The sequence below is a fragment of the Schistocerca serialis genome, chromosome 7 (genome assembly GCF_023864345.2).
Source record: "Schistocerca serialis cubense isolate TAMUIC-IGC-003099 chromosome 7, iqSchSeri2.2, whole genome shotgun sequence".
In the NCBI taxonomy this organism is placed as follows: domain Eukaryota; kingdom Metazoa; phylum Arthropoda; class Insecta; order Orthoptera; family Acrididae; genus Schistocerca; species Schistocerca serialis.
Window position 1 is genome coordinate 395,711,357 of NC_064644.1, and position 20,653 is coordinate 395,732,009.

A 20,653-nucleotide genomic window follows, 5' to 3' on the forward strand; every position below is an offset into this window, starting at 1 on the left:
CCTTTTGTTGGTTATGCAATCTTTTTCTCATGGTCACTGCCCCATTCGCAGTCCCCTCCCGGAGATCCCAATGGGGGACTATGCCGGAATCATTTACCAATGGAGAGATTATCATGACACTTTTTCAAGTACAGGCCACACGTCCTGTGGGCACTGTTATGTGTCTTTAATGTCGTGGTTTCCTTGACCTTCTGTGTCGTGCCGTTGAACATAGCTGATTCTTCCACCTTCCTACCCCATACTTGTCCCAGTACAATAAAATAAAGCTTATTAGAAGTGCTAATTGGATGCTGCCCACAGATTGCACAATATTTACAGACAGCGCAGTACATTTCCGAAATTTTTAATATTCTCAATATTAGTACGCAACCTCCGAGTCTCATTCATAGACCGTCAATATTATTTCACATCCGAGGAATATTGTCGATTTTCTTGACCGTCTAGAGGTCGCTTTAGAGGAATGTTGGTGATGATGGAGGCGGGGCGTGCTGTATTTTGCATAATATCTGATGAGATTCAGGCGTAATGGTCTCAGAAAGGTTGGTAACCGCTGAACTAAGACAATGATAAAAATCATTCTGAAAGCTAAGTCGCAACATGTCGGATACGATACCCGAGCTTTCGACGACTACAACGGTCAGGAGTAAAACTGACACCCACCATCGTTTCTTAAATGAGAAACAATCGCAAACGCATTGGAACCGTGCCCCATCGTAGCCCAGCTTTGTGACTTCCGGCATTCTGTGGTGGAGTGGGGAATCTGCAAGAGGTGTCTAACGGTGCTGCGATGATAGGCGCGGCCAATGTGTCTACACGCGGCCACCGAACACGCTGACGGAAACAATGAAGCAGCAAAACGGCGGAGACACGATTGGTCTGCTGCTTCCATTGGAACGAGAATGTTTTGCCGGAGACCGTTGGAGAAAGCCGTATGAGGTTTGACTGCTGAATATATGTATAAAATAAAATCTAGTCCAGTACTTAGCCTTCCTGAATCTTTACTATTGTGATTTCCTTCTGGTAAATGTTTACTAATGTGACGCAGCACAACTCCTCCCGGACAGGCCATGAAGGCCCAGCGGTTCCGACCGGCCGCCGTGTCATCCTCAGCCCACGGGCGTCACTGGATGCGGATATAGAGGGGCATGTGGTCAGCACACCGCTCTCCCGGCCGTATGTCAGTTTCCGAGACCGGAGCCGCGTCTTCTCAATCAAATAGCTCCTCAGTTTGCCTCACAAAGGCTGAGTGAACCCGCTTGCCAACAGCGCTCGGCAGACCGGATGGTCACCCATTCAAGTGCTAGCCCAGCCCGACAGCGCTTAACTTCGGTGACCTGACAGGAACCGGTGTTACCACTGCGGCAAGGCCGTTGGCAATGCAGCACAACGCGGCACAAATACTGACTCGTGCTAACCATAAATGCGACCGGAGAGGTGTCCTGATTTTCACACACTCCGTGTTCTTCATTTTAGTAACCAGTTTCCTCATTACATCTCCTCCCAATTGAAATACTTATAATTTCATGAATGCAGTGAGCGATGTGATTTGCAGACAAATCTGTCTAATGAAAATGAACAGATCACACAAAGTAGGGCGGATTTATTTAATTCCGAAATAATGTCTGACAGTGTACATCCGACTGACAAACCTTTTTCTAAATTACAGAATGACCAAATGGTCACGGAAAGCGAGAGAGTTCTAGATCCACCACTAAACAGCACGGAGAATATAAACGCTAATTTTGACTTGGTACGAATTATGACAAGTTTGATACAACAGCAAAGTGAGAAAATGGACAACAATTTCAAACAACAGAACGAAAAATTAGACAAACAAAGGGAAGATAACAAACAAGATAATGAAAATCTCAAACAACACTTAAATGAAAAATTAGACGACAATTCGAGACAGCTCAGTGAACAAATTAGAGCCGTTGCTGCGCAGTGCCATGACACTAAGGAACAGCTGCGCGCGGAAATTGAGGCGTGTTCACAAAAAAATAGCGAAGAAATTAAATCTGTTGCGCAAGAATTAAGAGAAATGCAAACAGTCGCAACAGAAACACTCAGAGACGAAATTAGCGGAGTCGCCAAACAGTGCTCTGAAAAAGCTGCACAATTACGGGACGAGTTTAAAGCAATGACGGTAGAACTTTCGCGCACTATGGAAGCAAAGATAGACGCGAAATTCGAACAGCAGAACACTCAGATTAACGAGCGCTTTAGTCAGCACATACAGAACAGTAATACGCGTTTTCGCAGATTTATTCAAGATCAAAACAAAGTAAAACGACAAGTCATGGAAACAATCACTGCACAGAGACAAGAGGACAAACGTAAAATATTCGCGAAAGCGAAGACGTATGTAGACAATAATATTACTACAGTGTCCGACAAAATTAATACCATAGACCAATTGAACGCGGAATTACGGGATGAAATTTCTGACCTTAAATCAAAAACAGATACACACACAGTAAATATTCAAACAGTGACAGATAGATTCGAACAATTAGATCTAACACAGGATTGTGATGTTATCAAAGGTGATGTTAAAAAACTGAGCGAAACTACGCGCAAGTTGCAAAAACAGATTAATGCGTCTGATTCTAAAACCGATGATCAGGTTAAAATACTGACTGAAAAATGTGATGAATTGGCCAGTCGTATTGATGTTATCGAAAATGCTAATGACAATAAATCAGACGATACTGCACCGGTTTCATTTATCCAAACACCTGAATTTCAAAATTTACAGCAAACAATTAATGAGATCGATTCATCTCACAATACGTTACGTAGGAAGTTGTCAAATTTACAACAAGAAGTAACAGAGATGAAAAACATTTCAGTTAATAACATACCGCAACAGACGCCACATTGCGAACATTTGTCTGACTCACGCAGCGTGTATAATGTGAACAATTTACAGAGACTACGAGAATTAAAATTCGAAAAGCCACGCGACTTAAAATCTGAAAAGCTATGCAACTTGAAATCCGAAATGACACAGACAAACAGATTCACACACAAACCCGAACGTGTTTTCAAATTCAATGACGAGAACGTAGATTACGAGCAAATTTTATCCGCCAGAAAATGTAAAGAAAGTAATAATGACAGCGTACAGGCACACGCTTTGCACTGTATACGACAATTTATCTTTGTACATTCACCGCTATTGCCTGTAATGCAGAAGCTAGCTTTGAACCAGATGCGACAATTTATTTTTGTTTTTACAACAGCATTGCCTGTAATGAAGAAATTTGAATTAGCACGGATACAACAATTTGCCTTTGAAATTTTACCGCTATTGCCTGTAACACAAAAGCTAAAATTTATTTGCAGTGCGTAATTGACCTCAGGGGATTCATTACGCTTTAATGAATATGTGCCGTAGCGAGCATAGGGCCCCGAGCTGTAGTAGTGCTATTTCATCTTTAGTTTTCTGCACTGCTGCCTTCTCTTCTACTATCCTTTATATCTATCAAAACTGCTCTTTAACTATTGCTCTATTTAGGATTAAGAATATGTAATGAAAACCGGATATGACAAACCTTTACCGAATGTGACAATTTTATTAAGCACTCCCGTAATGACAACTACCGCCGTAATTTTAATTACAGATAAAATCGTAATCATCAGTATGTGTAAAATTATTAGTAACAGGAACCACATTTTTGGTAACAATACACGTTTTTCACCACAACAGCATGAAAGTCAGCCGCTTAGCATACCTAACCAACAATGCAGTCTACAAGGTCAACCAAACTTTAATGTTTCGCCGCGTGCACGTAAAGTCTCAGCTACAACAAATAGTAACGCACGGCAGCAAAGAAATAACTACGTACAGACAACACTCTATTTCAACTCGTATCGCAATGCGCCGTATAGAAATTACTATCATGACAGAAGTAAAAAAAAATAATGAGCACAATTTTCAGCGTACATTTTAATAACAGTCGATCTTATGAGCAGCAACAACATCAGCAACAACAAATAATCATGAATGAAACAGACAATAGGTGTCATCCATAGCATAACACGCCAGTAAGAAATAACAGAACAGTTCATATAGTGGATATGCCACAACATTCTCCCGTAAATAATAACACATACGATAGTTTTTAACCAGATACAGCACAGATTGCATATTACAGTAACGCAAACATTACTTTTGACACGCAGAATTTTGCTCACGAGAATGTTATTTGAAACATGCTTTGTTGAATGCTCCACTTTTATCGCACCCAGATCTTACTAGAAATTTTTCCATTGCCACCGACAGTTCTAACACCGCTTTAGGCGTACATATTTTCCAGGAAATAGAAGAAGATGGCTGTATAGTAATTAAAAACATCGCATTTGCAAGTCGCATTTTGTCACCCGCTGAACGAAATTATTCCGTTACAGAATTAGAAACATTATGTGTTGTATGGGCTTTTACGAGATTTAGGCACTTTCTTTATGGCAGACACACCACCGTCTACACAGACCACAGAGCAATACAATTTTTGCTTTCAGCTAAATTTACTCACGATAGGTTAAGCAGATGGAAACTATATTTACAGGAATTTAATTTTACGATTGTTCACATTCCCGGTACACAAAATGTTATAGCAGACGCACTATCGCGTTCTCTCGGCAACAATCAGCAAGACGTAGCAACCCACTTCTGCAAAGCAAATTTCAGTGTCATGTACATTCAGCAAGTTGCATTTGAAAACTTTATTTCATCGTCATTACAGGACATAGCACAAGAACAAAATAAAGACAATGTGTGGAAAGAAATTAAACACCTTTGGCAAGACAGGAATAATGTTACGATTAGAAACCACTACACTGTACGCAATGACATTCTGTTTCGCCGCTCTCATCCTGACAGCAACAATTGGTTATTATGCATTCCTGACGAACTGGTTAACAAATTAATTTGGTACACTCATTTAAGTTACGCACATTACGGAGCACGAAAATGTTTTCTTATACTGAGACAGAACTGTTATTTTGCCAACATGGAGAAACGTATACGACGAGTTTTAGCGTCTTGTAAAATTTGCCAGAAAGCTAAATCAGACACCACTTCACATATTCCTCCTTTATATCCCATTATACCTGTTAAATTAAGACATATGGCCGCAGTAGACATTTTTGGTCCGATTCCGAGAACTAACAGAGGTTTTTGCTACATATTTGTCGCTGTTGAGCTTACTTCAAAATTTGTTACTTTCACTCCGTTACGCAAAGCTACTGCTAAAACTGTTTCTAAAGCATTTGTAAAACATTTTCTATTTCATGTAGGGCATGTAATGAAAGTAATTTCTGACAATGGATCTCAATTTCGTAGTAGCGTATGGACACGCATGTTACGAGCCAGAAACATTTCTCCGATCTATATATCCAAGTACCACGCTTCTTCGAACCCTTGTGAAAGATTAATGAAAGAAATTGGTAAACTGTGTAGAATATACTGCCACAAAAGACATATTGATTGGGATACACACATACTCTCATTCCAAGATGTAATTAATTCCATTCCAAATGAATCCACTATGCTATCTCCGACTGTTATACTGAAAAACGTTGAACCACCGAACAAAATTAAAGAATTAATAGAATTTCCCAAAAGTCGTCGCCTACGACACCACGAAATAATTGACATTGCGCTGAACAACATCAAACGTGCCGCAGAGCGCCGGAGAAGACAGCAAAAACAGGTTTGTAGACGCCGAGACTTTCACGTTGGACAGAAAATATTAGTACGTACACATTATTTATCCAGTAAATTAAAAGGTAAGTGCAGTAAATTTGAACTTCTATACGCAGGTCCATATCGGATTCGCAGCATCCCTCACCCCAATGTTGTACATGTCGAAACTTTGAGAACTAGAAAATCGAAAGGCAATCACCATATATCAAACATTAAACCGTTTATTGAGTGAAACCACTGTATGATTCAACACACTATGATGTCATTTATTAATGCAATTATTTCACTTGACTAATTACTGATGATTATCGCATTTTTTCTTGGCAAGTGCCCGGCAAGGTAAGGTTAGCAGGTCGCTTTTCTTGTCGTTACACATCAGACCATGCATATTTTTCCAGATGAATTTACACATTTATGACTATTTCTGCAATTATATTTATGTGACTACTTATTGATGATTATCGTATTTTTTCTTGGCAAGTGCCCGGCAAGGTAAGGTTAGCAGGTCGCTTTTCTTGTCGTTACACATCAGACCGTGCACATTTTCCATTTTTTTGTGTATATGACTGTACTCCAGTTTTGTTTGTATGGACTATGAAATAGTTAAGATATAACACACACCAGTCGACTTTGACATTTTTTTTGCCTTATGACATCTCAACATCGTGACTGTTTTTACATTTTTTTTTGCTGCTGCATTGTAATATTATCTGTACATTTTGCCTCTGAACACTGTCAATGCCTTGGACATATTACGTTTTCTGTCATGTTATGCTGTACGGTTAATTATGTTACCATAAACCAGTCATTATTTAGTGGGTATATGATTTTAATGCAAGACATTAATCCTTGTTCATCAATTTCAGAAAGAAATGATGCATGTAAGAAATAAATTTAACATAAATGGGAATTTCACCTACGGAATAAACGAAAGGAGATGCAATAACTTTATGAGGAAGAGTAAATGGATCAGGATTAACAAACATTAACAAGAATATACTATACTCATCACAGAATAGCAGTCTTAACTAATTTTTTTTTCTTTCAGAATACAAGGTGATTGATGCAGGCTGTCAGAGAGAACTACACATCTTAGTTTTAGTGATGAAATATGCTAGAGATAAGGAATAGTTATGTAATGAGTAATGAAGTGATATTTTGCAGATGATAATGAATACTGATGAATAATGATGAAGGATATGATGTTATGAATAATGAAGTTTTTCTTTACAGATGATGATAATAGTGAAGTTGTGATGATATGGATAATGAAGTTTTCTTTACAGATGAGGATAATGTTGAAGTTATGTATTTATGTTATGTAGTTATTTAGGTATTTGTTGCAGTTTGCTTTGACAGCAGGTGTTATATTGCATAGTAGGATGACTGAAAGTTTTGGAAAGGACAGCTATGGAATACATTTTTATACACACTTCACTGCATGTTAATTCGAAGTTCACTACTTTTCAGCATAGTGTGCGTTTCTTCTTTCAGGTCAATAATCCGTTTTTGTATTTTTTCCAGGAGAAGTTTTTCATGACACTTACTAAACCTGTTAGTTATTATACCTGTTCTAGTACTTGCATTTTTATTTTTTACCCATTTGTGTTTATCACTTCTAAATGTGATCACATGTACTGCCTTGTTACATAATCTTGCTACAGCTGACTCATGACGAATGACGTTACCTATCCTCATTTGCTGCAATAGGTCAAAAGCAAATAGTGTTATGTTTCAGCAATTAATTATCGATCCCAACGCAATGCATTGCTACCAAAAAAAAAAAAAAAAATAAGGTCACTAGTTTATGATAATTCTGAATAATACTGATCAACTCTGAATAGCATGTCACTTGATTAATGACCTCTTAATGAGACTATATTCAAAATGATGCTTTGTCACTAGCTAATAACTGCCACTGTTTATTGTAATGATACCACTTATAATGCCTGTGATTATTAATGATTTGACTGTAATTAACTGATTTTTAATAATGACTTCGTAATAATCTGAATAATACTGAGTGATGATTCTATTCAATACTTGCTGGCCACTGAGTGCCAATAATTAATGTCACTCCACGAATTGTGATTAATTATGCCATTGATTAGCTCTTGTTTCCAATGTTGATACTGTGTAACCAGAAAAGAATGTGACTGTTTAATAATGCTTTGTAATTAGGAGAAGGCTAATAATTCTTACTATATTGGAATTTCAAATGATTAATTAACGATGCCATACTTTGTTATTGGAAATGAATGTGACTGTTTCATAATGCTTTGTAATTAGGAAAAGACTAATGATTCTTAATAGATTGGAATGACACATAATTAATTAACTATGGTACTGTTATAAATGTGATCACATGTACTGCCTTGTTACATAATCTTGCTACAGCTGACTCATGACGAATGACGTTACCTATCCTCATTTGCTGCAATAGGTCAAAAGCAAATAGTGTTATGTTTCAGCAATTAATTATCGATCCCAACGCAATGCATTGCTAACAAAAAAAAAAAAAAATGTATTACCAGTCCCACATAATGTCACTAGTTTATGATAATTCTGAATAATACTGATCAACTCTGAATAGCATGTCACTTGATTAATGACCTCTTAATGAGACTATATTCAAAATGATGCTTTGTCACTAGCTAATAACTGCCACTGTTTATTGTAATGAGATTACTTATAGTGCCTGTGATTATTAATGCTTTGATTGTAATTAACTGATTTTAATAATGACTTTGTAATGATCTGAATACTACTGAATGAGGAACACTGTTTATTGTAATGAGTACTTGTAATGCCCATGATTATTAATGCTATGACTATAATTAACTGATTTTTAATAATGACTTCGTAATGATCTGAATAATAATAACTGAGGAACAATGCTTTATACTATTCGATACCTGATGGGCACTGAGTGCCAATAATTAATGTCAGTCGATGAATTGTTATTAATTATGCCATTAATTAGTTCTTGTTTTCTATGTTCATACTTTGTAATTTGAAATGAATGTGACTGTTTAATAATGCTTTGTAATTAGGAAAAGACTAATGATTCTTACTAGATTGGAATGACAATTAATTAACTATGCTACTGTTTAATTATGCTTTGTAATTGGGAGAAGAATAATGATTCTTACTATATTGAAATGACAAATGATTAATTAATTAACTGTAATTAGACAAATGATTAATTAACGACAAATGATTAATTAACTGTAATTAGACAAATGATTAATTAACGACAAATGATTAATTAACTGTAATTAGACAAATGATTAATTAACGACAAGTGATTAATTAACTGTAATTAGACAAATGATTAATTAACTGTAATTAGACAAATGATTAATCAACTGTAATTAGGAAAAGGCTAATGATTATTATTGGAATGACGAATGATTAATTAACTGTAATTAGGAGAAGGTTAATGATTATTAATTATTCTGTAACTGAAAAGAATGCGATTATTTCATAATGCTTTGTAACTAGGAAAAGAAGACTACTGATCCTATGTAAAACAATTAATGAACATTTTTCTGTAATACTACATACTTGGTACAGAAATGTTCAATAACTGGGCTATGAATGCCACAAACTACTAATTAAGTCTGTAATTGTCAATATTATGTGACTTGATGTCCTTCACCTCATAAGCTGACTACCCTGAATTACTGCAATGTCCATTTGTCCTATTTATCCTAGTGATCATGGAGCACTATCTTTGGTTTTTGCACTAATTCTACGTTGGTGTGCCTTGTAAGAGTGTGGTGTTGACACGACATGCTGTCCACCACCATGAGCGATGAAGACATTATTATGGTCCCACTGTTTGGTGTACCTAATGTACTGCCAAAATGAAGACATGGAACATTACTACGACAGTTCAGTGTCTTGGCTACACTGATAAATTCTGATGGGAAAAGAACTTCAAGTTGTGTCACTTGGTGTTGTACTTCTGTGGAAAGATATGGACTTTCAGAGCAGCTGTGTGCAATCTAAAGTGCTACAACCATGATGCAATCCTTCCCTTTCCTATCCTGATTCTTGTCACATAAAGAAAAAATTTTTTGGTAACATCATTTATGTTCATAGGTTATACATTTTTCGATTCGCTAAACTCCAGTGTGAGTACACTTATGTCACTGGTCGACATGATGTTTGCCATTATGTTTATTTGTTGTGAAAATACTAAAGACATTTTTCAGTGCATGTGCACTTTGGACATGATTTTTTTTTTGCCATTATGTTTATTTGTTGTGAAAATGCTAAAGACATTTTTCAGTGCATGTACACTTGTCAACGTAATATTTTTTGCCAGTCTGTTTATTTGTTCTGAATATGCTAAAGAATTTTTTCAGTGCCTGTGCACTTTATCTGTCAAAAAATTTGTATATACTTTTTTCTGATTTGCTACTATGTTTAGTATTCACATTTTGTCTTTGTCTGATATATTTTGTACTTAGTGCGTGTGCACAACATTTAAATATTCTGTAAGTTGTAGAATTTTGTTAGTTAAAGAAAAATTTTGCCGCGATTGGCAAGTCCAAATGACTCACCATCGCTGCCAAATTTTTGCCCCCCCAGTGGAGGGTTATGAAACACGTATGTAACGCAGCAGCGATGGCGAGGCATTGTAGCATCTGTGACCAGAGAGTATGCGCTTGACCGCGCGAGTGTTGCGAGCGGTTCTCAGTCTGTTAGTAGTAGTCGTGCAGTCGTTGCGAGTCTGTAGCTCTGTCTAGTTGAGAGCAGTACTCAGTCTGTAGTCGTCATGCAGAGCGGTCGGTCAGTAGTAGCAGCCCAGTGCGGTTGTGTGATGTAGGCGGTCGGCAACACTGGTCAAGATGAGGAATAAGGTATACCATTAATTAATATAATCATTAGATAATGTAAAAATTTATTTATTGTAATTATTCTCCAACAAGTTCCCCAATAATAATTTTTATTTCAAAAGCATTTTTCAAAAATTTAATTTTTTATTGAACTAAAGATCTCGTTGCACTTCCCATTTCATTCCACTCCTTTTGAAGAAAAATTTCACTAGAATCAAAAAAAAAAAAAAAAGGAGAATATTATTATTTGCAATGCAGTTCCTCCAAGCGGTGCGCAACAACAAGAGCAGATATGTGACATCCATTTATTCTGAGGTAAGACTTCAATTCTGATTGTTTTACACAGGGCCAAAGACCGATATTTCGGTTTTATTGAATTTTCTTGTCACTGAACGGACCTTAAATTTTGTGAAGAATTTATCATTTCTACTAAATATTGTCATATTTCTTTCTTACAAAATTCGGTGGGGAGGTTACAACATACGTCAGATAATGATATTATTGTAAGGAAGATGCAGAATACCTGCAATGTAATTACCAGTCTTTATTTCACGACAGATCTGTTTCGGCTTTCATTGCCATTTTCAGGTCGCCTGCGAATAAAATGTTGGTGAGATCGTTTACGTACATAATACGCCTTGCACATTTGATTGATTACATATTGCTGCTTACGTCTAGGTGAACTTAACGTCCATATTACATCGATAAATAATATTTTCATAGTGATTGGAAAGTTCTCTTACTATGACGTTATATGTTCACAGAGTATATGCACATTGACAGGAATGATGTTATTTCCTGTTGGTTAGATTTCGACATAAAAAAAATTGTTGAAACACTGGAACACGAAAAGGGATAAAATTAAAAACAAATAACACACAACAAGCAAAATAGCGTACGGCAAAATCCAACCTGTGGAAAATAACATTATCTCTCTCTATTTGCATATACTTTGTAAACATATAACATATAACCTGTCATTGTATCAGCAGTAACCGATGTAACAACTGCGTCAGACGCTTGTCTTAGATAGGTGTTGCCTACCGCAACGCGGTATTCTGCCTGTTTACATATCTCGGTCTTTTAATACGCATGACTATACAAGTTTCTTTGGCGCTTCGGCATTTCTTTCCGTTAAGAACTCCACGCTGTGTTCTGTCTGCTCTGCCATCAAGTCACAAAGGTAGTCTGATATTTCGTACGACCGTATTTTGCACATTAGGAGGCATAGCGGAACTGTATCGAACGTCTCTGTAAGTCAAGAAAAAGGACGTCACGGGAATTAAAATAACTGACGACTCACGTACGTTTCAACTGTTCGGTTGCAGCGAGCAGGAAGAGAGGCGAACATGGTGGGAACAAGAAATCTTCTCTACGAAGAGTCCTGCAGTTGCACATATTTTGTTCTGGGACAACGTATTGCCTATTGCGGGGCTTTGCATCTGAAAACGAAAAGATTTGTGGAGCAGTTTCAGTTCAATTTTCAGTTTTCAAATGGCTCTGAGCACTATGGGACTTTACTTCTGAGGTCATCAGTCCCCTAGAACTTAGAACTACTTAAACCTAACTAACCTAAGGACATTACACACAACCATGCCCGAGGCAGGATTCGAACCTGCGACCGTAGCGGTCTCGCGTTTCCTGACTGTAGCGCCTCGAACCGCTCGGCCACTCCGGCCGGCTTGCAGTTTTCGTTTCTGCGTCAGTCCTCAGGTCGGTTTTCCGAAGTTCACGGAGTAGTTGTTTACGTACGCTCTTAAATTGCTGCACAAATTTCCTTACTAATGTAATATTTTTATTCCGGGTCTAATAGCTCAGCGGACTTTTCCATAGGCAAGAAGCTAAACTGGACACAATTTCATAAACATATATATCGATCGGTATGTAAATATCAAGTTCCGCGTTCTGGCCACAGACCAGCGTTCGTCAAACTTTTATGCTTAAGAACCCATACTGACGTCGCGGTGTAGTACCTCGGGCAGCAAATGTATCGATTTTATTATTAATTGGTATGAGCCCACAACAGACTAGCTGTAGTAACGGCTGACCGTTAAAGAGTCTGCATCATTCGGAACCCTTCGCGTCGACTGTCCTCTGTTTCGGATTGCTGCCCCCTTCTGTGAACCGAAAGTTGTGACGCTGTAATTGCCTGACGAAGTGCTGTTGTTTAGCCTGTATGAGCTAATGATTATACTACACTTCTATTTAAAGGGTTTATGCAATGTGAGTCACGGTCACAAATAATTTCTAAATGCTTTGTATGTAATTACTCTTCCATTCAGTGCGTTGCGTTACAACAGACTTAAATTAATTTCATATTCACTGCTAAAAATATGTATCGAATTTGAAGGTGACCGCCTCCGTAATGCACATTCACGAATCCATGTTGCTTCTGTGCCAAATTTTATACGATTACAACCCCTCTGCCCCTGAGGTTAAGTCAACTTCACGTAGATTACGGCCGGATTCGCCAACTTCAGTTACAATTAAACATATCTTAAAATGTTACTGTCTCTGTAAGTACAATCATGTTCAGAAAAAAAGAACACCTTGAATGACTAGAGACAGGACGTTCATATTCGTAGGATATGTACATTAGTATGTTCTGCAGAAATGCTTATCATTTCAGTCACCTCGGTTCAGCATGTGTCCTGTTGCGTAGTGGCACAGGGTCCGCCATGGCCCTGATAACTTGTTCCATACATGATGGCATCGATCTAAATAAAGCATGAATGGCGTCCTGTGGCACAACCTTTCATACTGCTTTCACCTGGTTCCAAAGTTCATCTGTAGTGGTTGGCATTGGGTCACAGCGCTGCACTCGTCACTTTAACCATATCTCACATATTTTCGACAAGTCCGGTGATCTAGCGGGCGAGGGCAAAAGGCTGACAACCTGTGACAGCAAGAAGGCACGTATTTGCGCTGCAACATGTTGTCGTGCATTATCTTGATGAAAAATGGCGTCCGGGGTGTTGTGCAGAAAGCGCTACAGTCGCAGGATGTCATTCACGTAGGTCACACTAGTCACAGTGCCCTGGACTCGCATCAACCGTGATTTGTAATTGTAGCCAACAGCACCCCACACCATAAGGCCTCGAGTTGGTGCTGTATCTCTTGTGCGAATGCCGTCACTGTGATGCCGCTCCCCCTGTTTGCAGCGAACCATAATGCAGCGTATTTGCCTGAAAACAATATCTGACGCCATTTCTGTCCCCTATGACGTCGTTCCATACACTATTGCCTCTAGCATGTTTCGGAACATTCGTCAAATGTAAGCGGAAGACGCGCACGTAACCTATGCCGTAATAAATGGGAACGGACTGTCACCCCTTACAGTGTACGATGTGTTCCACTGTTCCACTGTTGCTCCAGAGTTGAGGAGGATTCAGATCTGTCTTGCAACATCATAGGGATGATGTGTCAGTCTTCTCGGGGGGTGGTCTGGGTGGTGCGACCTCGTCGTGTTCTGCGGCCTTCCGTGAACCATTCTGCATACACCCGTTGCACTGCCGAAACACTTCGTCCCACACGAGCAGTCATTTCCCGGATGGATGGTTCAAATGGCTGTGAGCACTATGGGACTTAACATCTATGGTCATCAGTCCCCTAGAACTTAGAACTACTTAAACCTAGCTAACCTAAGGACATCACACAACACCCAGATGGATGCATCACATTCTCTCATGCCAATAATGCGCCCACTTTCAAGCTCAACAATTTAATAGTACGGATCACACATACGTCTGCGGCGCAATCTGCACTTCTGGTAAAGTCCCACTGATCCATTACCGCAGGCACATTTTACCGGTAGGTCGTGTTCCGCCACTATATCGACGCTGACTTGAATTCGCGGGCCGACATGGTCCAAATGCTAATCTTTTCATACTAATGTACATATCCTGTGAATATGAACGTCCCATCTCTGGTCATTAAAGATGTTCCGTTTCTTCTGAACATGTGTGTATTTCTGTTTGTTACTGAGCAGGAAAATTACACCTCTAAATTAGTTGACGTTTTTGGATTCGGCTGTTCGTTGCTAGATGCATATTATTATAAATTAGGGCTGACAACCGAGGGCCATACGAATACCTGATTAGGACCGCATGCGGCTCGCGGTCCGCAGTTTGACGACCACTGCCCTAGGCGGACAAATCGATTCCGACCGACCGCCGTTTCATCCTCCGCCAATTGCGCCACTGGTATCGGTACGGAGGGGCATGTGGTCACCATTCCGCTCTCCCGGCCGCTATCGGCTTTATTGATGTTAGAAACCCATTGACCACCGACGACTATGTCCAGAGAATCAAGACACTGATACGCAGCAATAATAGATTTTTCAACGCGGATGGCGTTCCGCTTCCGGAATGGTTTCGTGAGCAAGGAGCGGATTTCTTCCGTCGCGGAACTGAACGATTAGTCGAACGTTCCGAGCGTTTTTTAGCGAGACCTGGTGACTATGTCGAAAACTAGTGTCATGCATATGTGTCACTTTGAAGTGTAGTGTAGTATTCAGTAAAAGTTACTTGGCCTGCCATAATAAGGCGTAATTTACTTTTTGAAGTCCCCTCGTATAATGGCAAACGCGGTTTCCTTTGCGTGTCTCAACATGCCGATCCGCGCACAAGAGAGCCGAGCTGCTTCATTACGGCAGACTGATGTTATTGTGCGTGTGGTGGCCTTATCTGGGAAAACCAGTGGCACACAGTGGAAGATTTTCTTGTCAAGAGCTTTGACCACTAGCTGATGAGCTGACTCGAAGCTTCAACCTGCCACTATCCGAATTTACACAATATTAAAGTGAAAAAAAGTTAATTCTTGCAACAGTAGATGTCTGTGCAGATCGCCCATAAGGCTTTCAATGAGTAATGCCAAATGCTGCGCTTCTGAAAACGTAAAAGTACCCTGACAACTTCTTATAGATTCTAATTTACGGCGTTTACACTTGTGCATCGTCTGTAACCTCATAAGCAGACTTGATCGTGAACGTATTTCCTATGATTGATCGTGCTAACGTCGGTACACATTTATCAAAAACTATTTGTTCAAATCAAGCCAAGTTTGAAACGTGCATAATTTGTCATATATCCTTCAAAGTAGATGACTTACATGACGGTAGTATTGCTATCACATTAGAAATTCACTGGAAAGTATGTGACCTAAAAAATTCGCAGTTAAAAAGATAATATCTAAATATTTGACACATCTTTCTTTTGGTTGCCCTAATTCTAGTACATCTCAATGAAAGTGATATGATTAAATTCTGTGACAACCTTCACTGGCGTAGATGTATTATTTTCAGAAAAAAATGTATCTAAAGCTAAAAATGTAATACAATCGGGAAAATGCAGTTAACGTTTTTGAAAAGATCTGTTCAATCTACATTCGAAGTTAAAACACGCGAGATCCTTAGCTGGCGTTGTTGCGGGTTTCTGTACCCTCCAGCTTACCTTTGGAGGCCCTGTTTCGAACTCTGGCCTCTTTTGTCATTTGTAGGGTACTTTTCTCAGCCTTCTCTACCTTCAGATGGTCACTTGACAGTAGAACATTCTTCATGTTCACCGCATGTTCTATGTCTATCTCAGTGACAACTTGCAGCCTGCTGACTGACACATCACTGAAACACAACACTGCGTCCATGACACCATTTTGTATAGTTCAGAGGCCCACAAATTCTGTTTCGGGCAAACGTTCTCCTATGGATGCATTTATCTCGCCAATGTGTGATAGCTAAGTCTCTGTAGGTAGGTTTTATAACATTTGTTGTCTAAGTCTCTATAGACAGGTTTTATAACATTTACTATTGAAATTGGTAATAGGATGTTTGTGTCTTTATACATCACCATTTACACTACCTCCTTGATATTTACACAGTGAGTCGGGGTCCGTTGGGCAGATAGCAGTGCTGTGAGACAAGGTGGCCCACACAGCTTTTCTCATTTTTCCTAAATTATTAGTATTTCTCCGTTAATTCTGTCCATACAGTCTACACGGACAAGATCTCTGTATATAAAAGGGAATGTCCTGATTGACTGATTAACTCATCATCAGCTAGCCCGAACCGCCAAGGATAGGAACTTGAAATTTGGCGAAGGTGCGGATCTTATACTGTAGGCGTCGTTTATGAAGGGATTTTCCGAAATTCCAACCCTAAGGGGGTGAAATAGGGGATGAAGGATTTTTTCTGAAAAATGTCTTTAGTGAGGCAATTTTGAAGCTAGACCTACGAAAATTGGTATTTAGTTTCTCGATTAGAAATAAAGAAATGAGTGTTTCATCATTTCTGGAAATTTAGAAGAATTACTAAAGTATTTAAAGCTCCATCGAAAACTGAGCCATAGATAATCCCAGAGTACCCCAGAGAGCATCCCAGAGTGTAAATTGAACAATAAAATAGAAAATAACACATACACCATCGAAAACTGAGCCATAGATAAAACCCAGAGAGCATCCCAGAGTGCCCCAGAGTGCATCCCAGAGTGCCCAGAGAGCATCCCAGAGTGCCCCTGTGAGCTAAAACACCAAGAAGAATCGCTTCTCGGCTTTTGGCAAGATCAGTGTGTGGGAGAGTACGTGTTTCAGTGTTTTTGGAAACTGAACCCCTATGGGGGTGAAATAGGGGGTCGAACGTTTTATGAAAATATTTCATTGTGAAAGTATTTTCAAAGCTTCTCGGTTAAAGATTAAAAAAATACGTGTTTCACTGTTTTTAGAAATTCAACCCCTGAGGGGGTGAAATAGTGTCAGACTGATTCATCGACTCATCATCACCCAGCCCAAAGGACAGAAACTTGAAGTATGGAGAAAGTGTGGATCTTATACTGTAGGAATCGTTTAAGAAGGGATTGGCCGAAAGTCCACTCCTAAATGGGTGAAATAGGTAATGAAAGGCTTTGTAGGAAAGCTTGTCGCTATAAAGGGAATTTTGAAGCTAGAACTACGAAAACTGGTATTTGATTTTTCAATCAGAAAATTAAAAATGCTTGTTTCAGCACTTTTGGAAATTCAATCACTAAGGGGGTAAAATAGTGGGTGAAAGTTTTTTTTTTTTTAAATAAATGATTACTAAGGAACTGCTAAACGATTTTAAGGCTACATCTTTGACAACTGGTATTTGACTTCTCGGTTAGAAACAAAAACAAAACAAAAAAACAAGAAACTGCTTCAGTGTCTCTGGAAAACCAGCTCTAAGAAGATACAACACCGGCTGATATTTTTTAAGAAAATATTTCGCTACATTAAAAAATTTTAAAGCTAAATTTATGAACATTTGTATTTCACTTTGCGGTTAGATATAAAGAAATATTTTTAGAGGATGAAAGATGCTATGGAAAAGACTCCACAAGAACGCAAATGGCACGAATAATAAAAACTTTGGACTCCAGTTACCTATTGATCAGGAGTACATTCGGGAAAGACCATGCTTAAACGGCTTTAATTATCGTGAAAAGCTTAGAAGGTGTCGCAGTTTGTGAACAACATAAAAATTCGATTAAATAAAAATAAATAATCTCTGCAGGCAATACAATCTACGCGAGTGAAACAGCGGTAGTTATGCTAATATAACTCTACACACAATACGATTACTTCTTGAAATCAAGCGTCGCCTTCAAATCACTACGACGACTAATAAATAAATAGAACGCTGAACCGTTATTTACGTGTTACCGTCATTCACTTAGCACCTGGGCGACCAGCTTGGAAAGCAGTGCTCAGAGAATAAATATAGTGAAGACAGAGAAAGTGTACTACAACCGGGATAAACACAGCTGAATTGAGAAAAGAAAGCGTGTCGTTTGGAATATTCTCTCTCTTTCATATCAATATACAGGGTGAGTCACCTAACGTTACCGCTGGATATATTTCGTAAACCACATCAAATACTGACGAATCGAGTCCACAGACCGAACACGAGGAGAGGGGCTAGTGTAATTCGTTAATACAAACCATAAAAAAATGCACGGAAGTATGTTTTTTAACACAAACCTACGTTTTTTTAAATGGAACCCAGTTAGTTTTGTTAGCACATCTGAACATATAATCAAATACGTAATCAGTGCCGTTTGTTGCATTGTAAAATGTTAATTACATCCGGAGATATTGTAACCTAAAGTTGACGCTTGAGTACCACTTCTCCGCTGTTCGATTGTGTGTATCGGAGAGCACCGAATTACGTAGGGATCCAAAGGGAACGGTGATGTACCTTAGGTACAGAAGAGACTGGAACAGCACATTACGTCCACATGCTAACACCTTTTTATTGGTCTTTTTCACTGACGCACGTGTACATTACCATGAGGGGTGAGGTACACGTACACACATGGTTTCCGTTTTCAATTACGGAGTGGAATAGAGTGTGTCCCGACATGTCAGGCCAATAGATGTTCAATGTGGTGGCCAGCATTTGCTGCACACAATTGCAATCTCTGGCGTCATGAATGTCGTACACGCCACAGTACATCTGGTGTAATGTCGCCGCAGGCTGCCACATTACGTTGTTTCATATCCTCTGGGGTTGTAGGCACATCAAGGTACACATTCTCCTTTAACGTACCCCACAAAAAGAAGTCCAGAGGTGTAACATCAGGAGAACGGGCTGGCCAGTTTATGCGTCCTCCACGTCCTATGAAACGCCCATCGAACGTGTACCTCACCCCTCATGGTAATGTACATGTGCGTCAGTGAAAAAGACCAATAAAAAGGTGTTAGCATGTGGACGTAATGTGCTGTTCCAGTCTCTTCTGTACCTAAGGTACATCACCGTTCCCTTTGGATCCCTACGTAATTCGGTGCTCTCCGATACACACGATCGAACAGCGGAGGAGTGATACTCAAGCGTCAACTTTAGGTTACAATATCTCCAGATGTAATTAACATTTTACAATGCAACAAACGGCATTGATTACCTATTTGTTTATATGTTCAGACGTGCTAAGAAAGCTAACGGGGTTCCATTTAAAAAAACGTAGGTTGTGTTAAAAAACATACTTCCGTGCATTTTTTTATGGTTTGTATTAACCAATTACACTAGCCCCTCTCCTCGTGTTCGGTCTGTGGGATCGATTCGTCAGTATTTGATGTGGTTTACGAAATATATCCAGCGGTAATGTTAGGTGACTCACCCTGTACACCAAACAGAGAACAAATATACATATTCTACTTCAGGAAGGACTTGGGTATAACTTAAGACACTAAAAAATCCGTTATTTCGATGGATTTTTACTTCCTGTTTCCCTCGGAGACTCCACGCTTCGCCTTCTTGGGACTATTGTTCTCAAGGAGATCCTGTAGATGCCTACTGATATCACTTTTGGGAAGGTAAAGAAATGACGCACATTCTGACCTCGGCAACAAAGCTGATGCGATCTCATATGGCTTACTGTAATATCCCAGAACGAATTTTTCGTTCCGCAGCGGAGTGTGAGCGGTTTGAAATTCCCTGGTAGATTTTAACTGTAGGCTGGGCTGCGGCTCCTCTCTCCTGGTTTTAAACTTACAGGAACTTCGCGCCTACCTTGGTGGACCAGCATTCCTGGCAGAAAAGAGTGCAGGAGAGTTTCTGTAAGGATTGGAAACGAAAGAGAGAGGTACTGGGAGAAGCGAAGCAGCGACAAAGCGTCGTGAGCCGTGACTGTATAGCTTAATCGGTAAGACCATTGACCGCAAAAGGCAAGGTTCTGAGTTCGACTCCACTCATGCATACAGTTTTTTACTAGGAAGTTTTATATGGATTACGTTTTCACCGGACCATGGAAAAAAGTGGTTTCGGTAAGGAACAGATATCATCCCGGCTCATGTTTGCTTGCCTTGCCGGTATTCTGTGGAAAAGTTGACTGCTGCAAACGATCAATCGGGCGTCAGTCTTGCCTTCTTCATATCTCGTTGCACCGATATGTATATGGTATCTGACCAGAAGTATCCGGACATCTATTAGTGTCCACCTTTCGCCTTTATGACGGTATGAACTTTTCTTGGGACACTTTCAGTGAGAAGTCTGTATCTCCGTCGAAGAATGGCAGCCCATTCTTCCTCGTGAACCGAAACGAGAAAAGATAGTGAGAAACGCTGGGGTCTGCAGTAAAGTCGACGTTCTAAC

General features: G+C 39.3%; 1 protein-coding gene and 1 pseudogene across 1 annotated transcript in view; both read right to left on the reverse strand.

The window, feature by feature from the left end:
* LOC126412253 (multidrug resistance protein homolog 49-like) overlaps positions 1-20,653 on the reverse strand; it is a 142,870-nt gene that overhangs the window by 82,856 nt on the left and 39,361 nt on the right. The window lies entirely within an intron of this gene.
* Positions 1,258-1,375, reverse strand: LOC126413439 (5S ribosomal RNA; annotated as a pseudogene).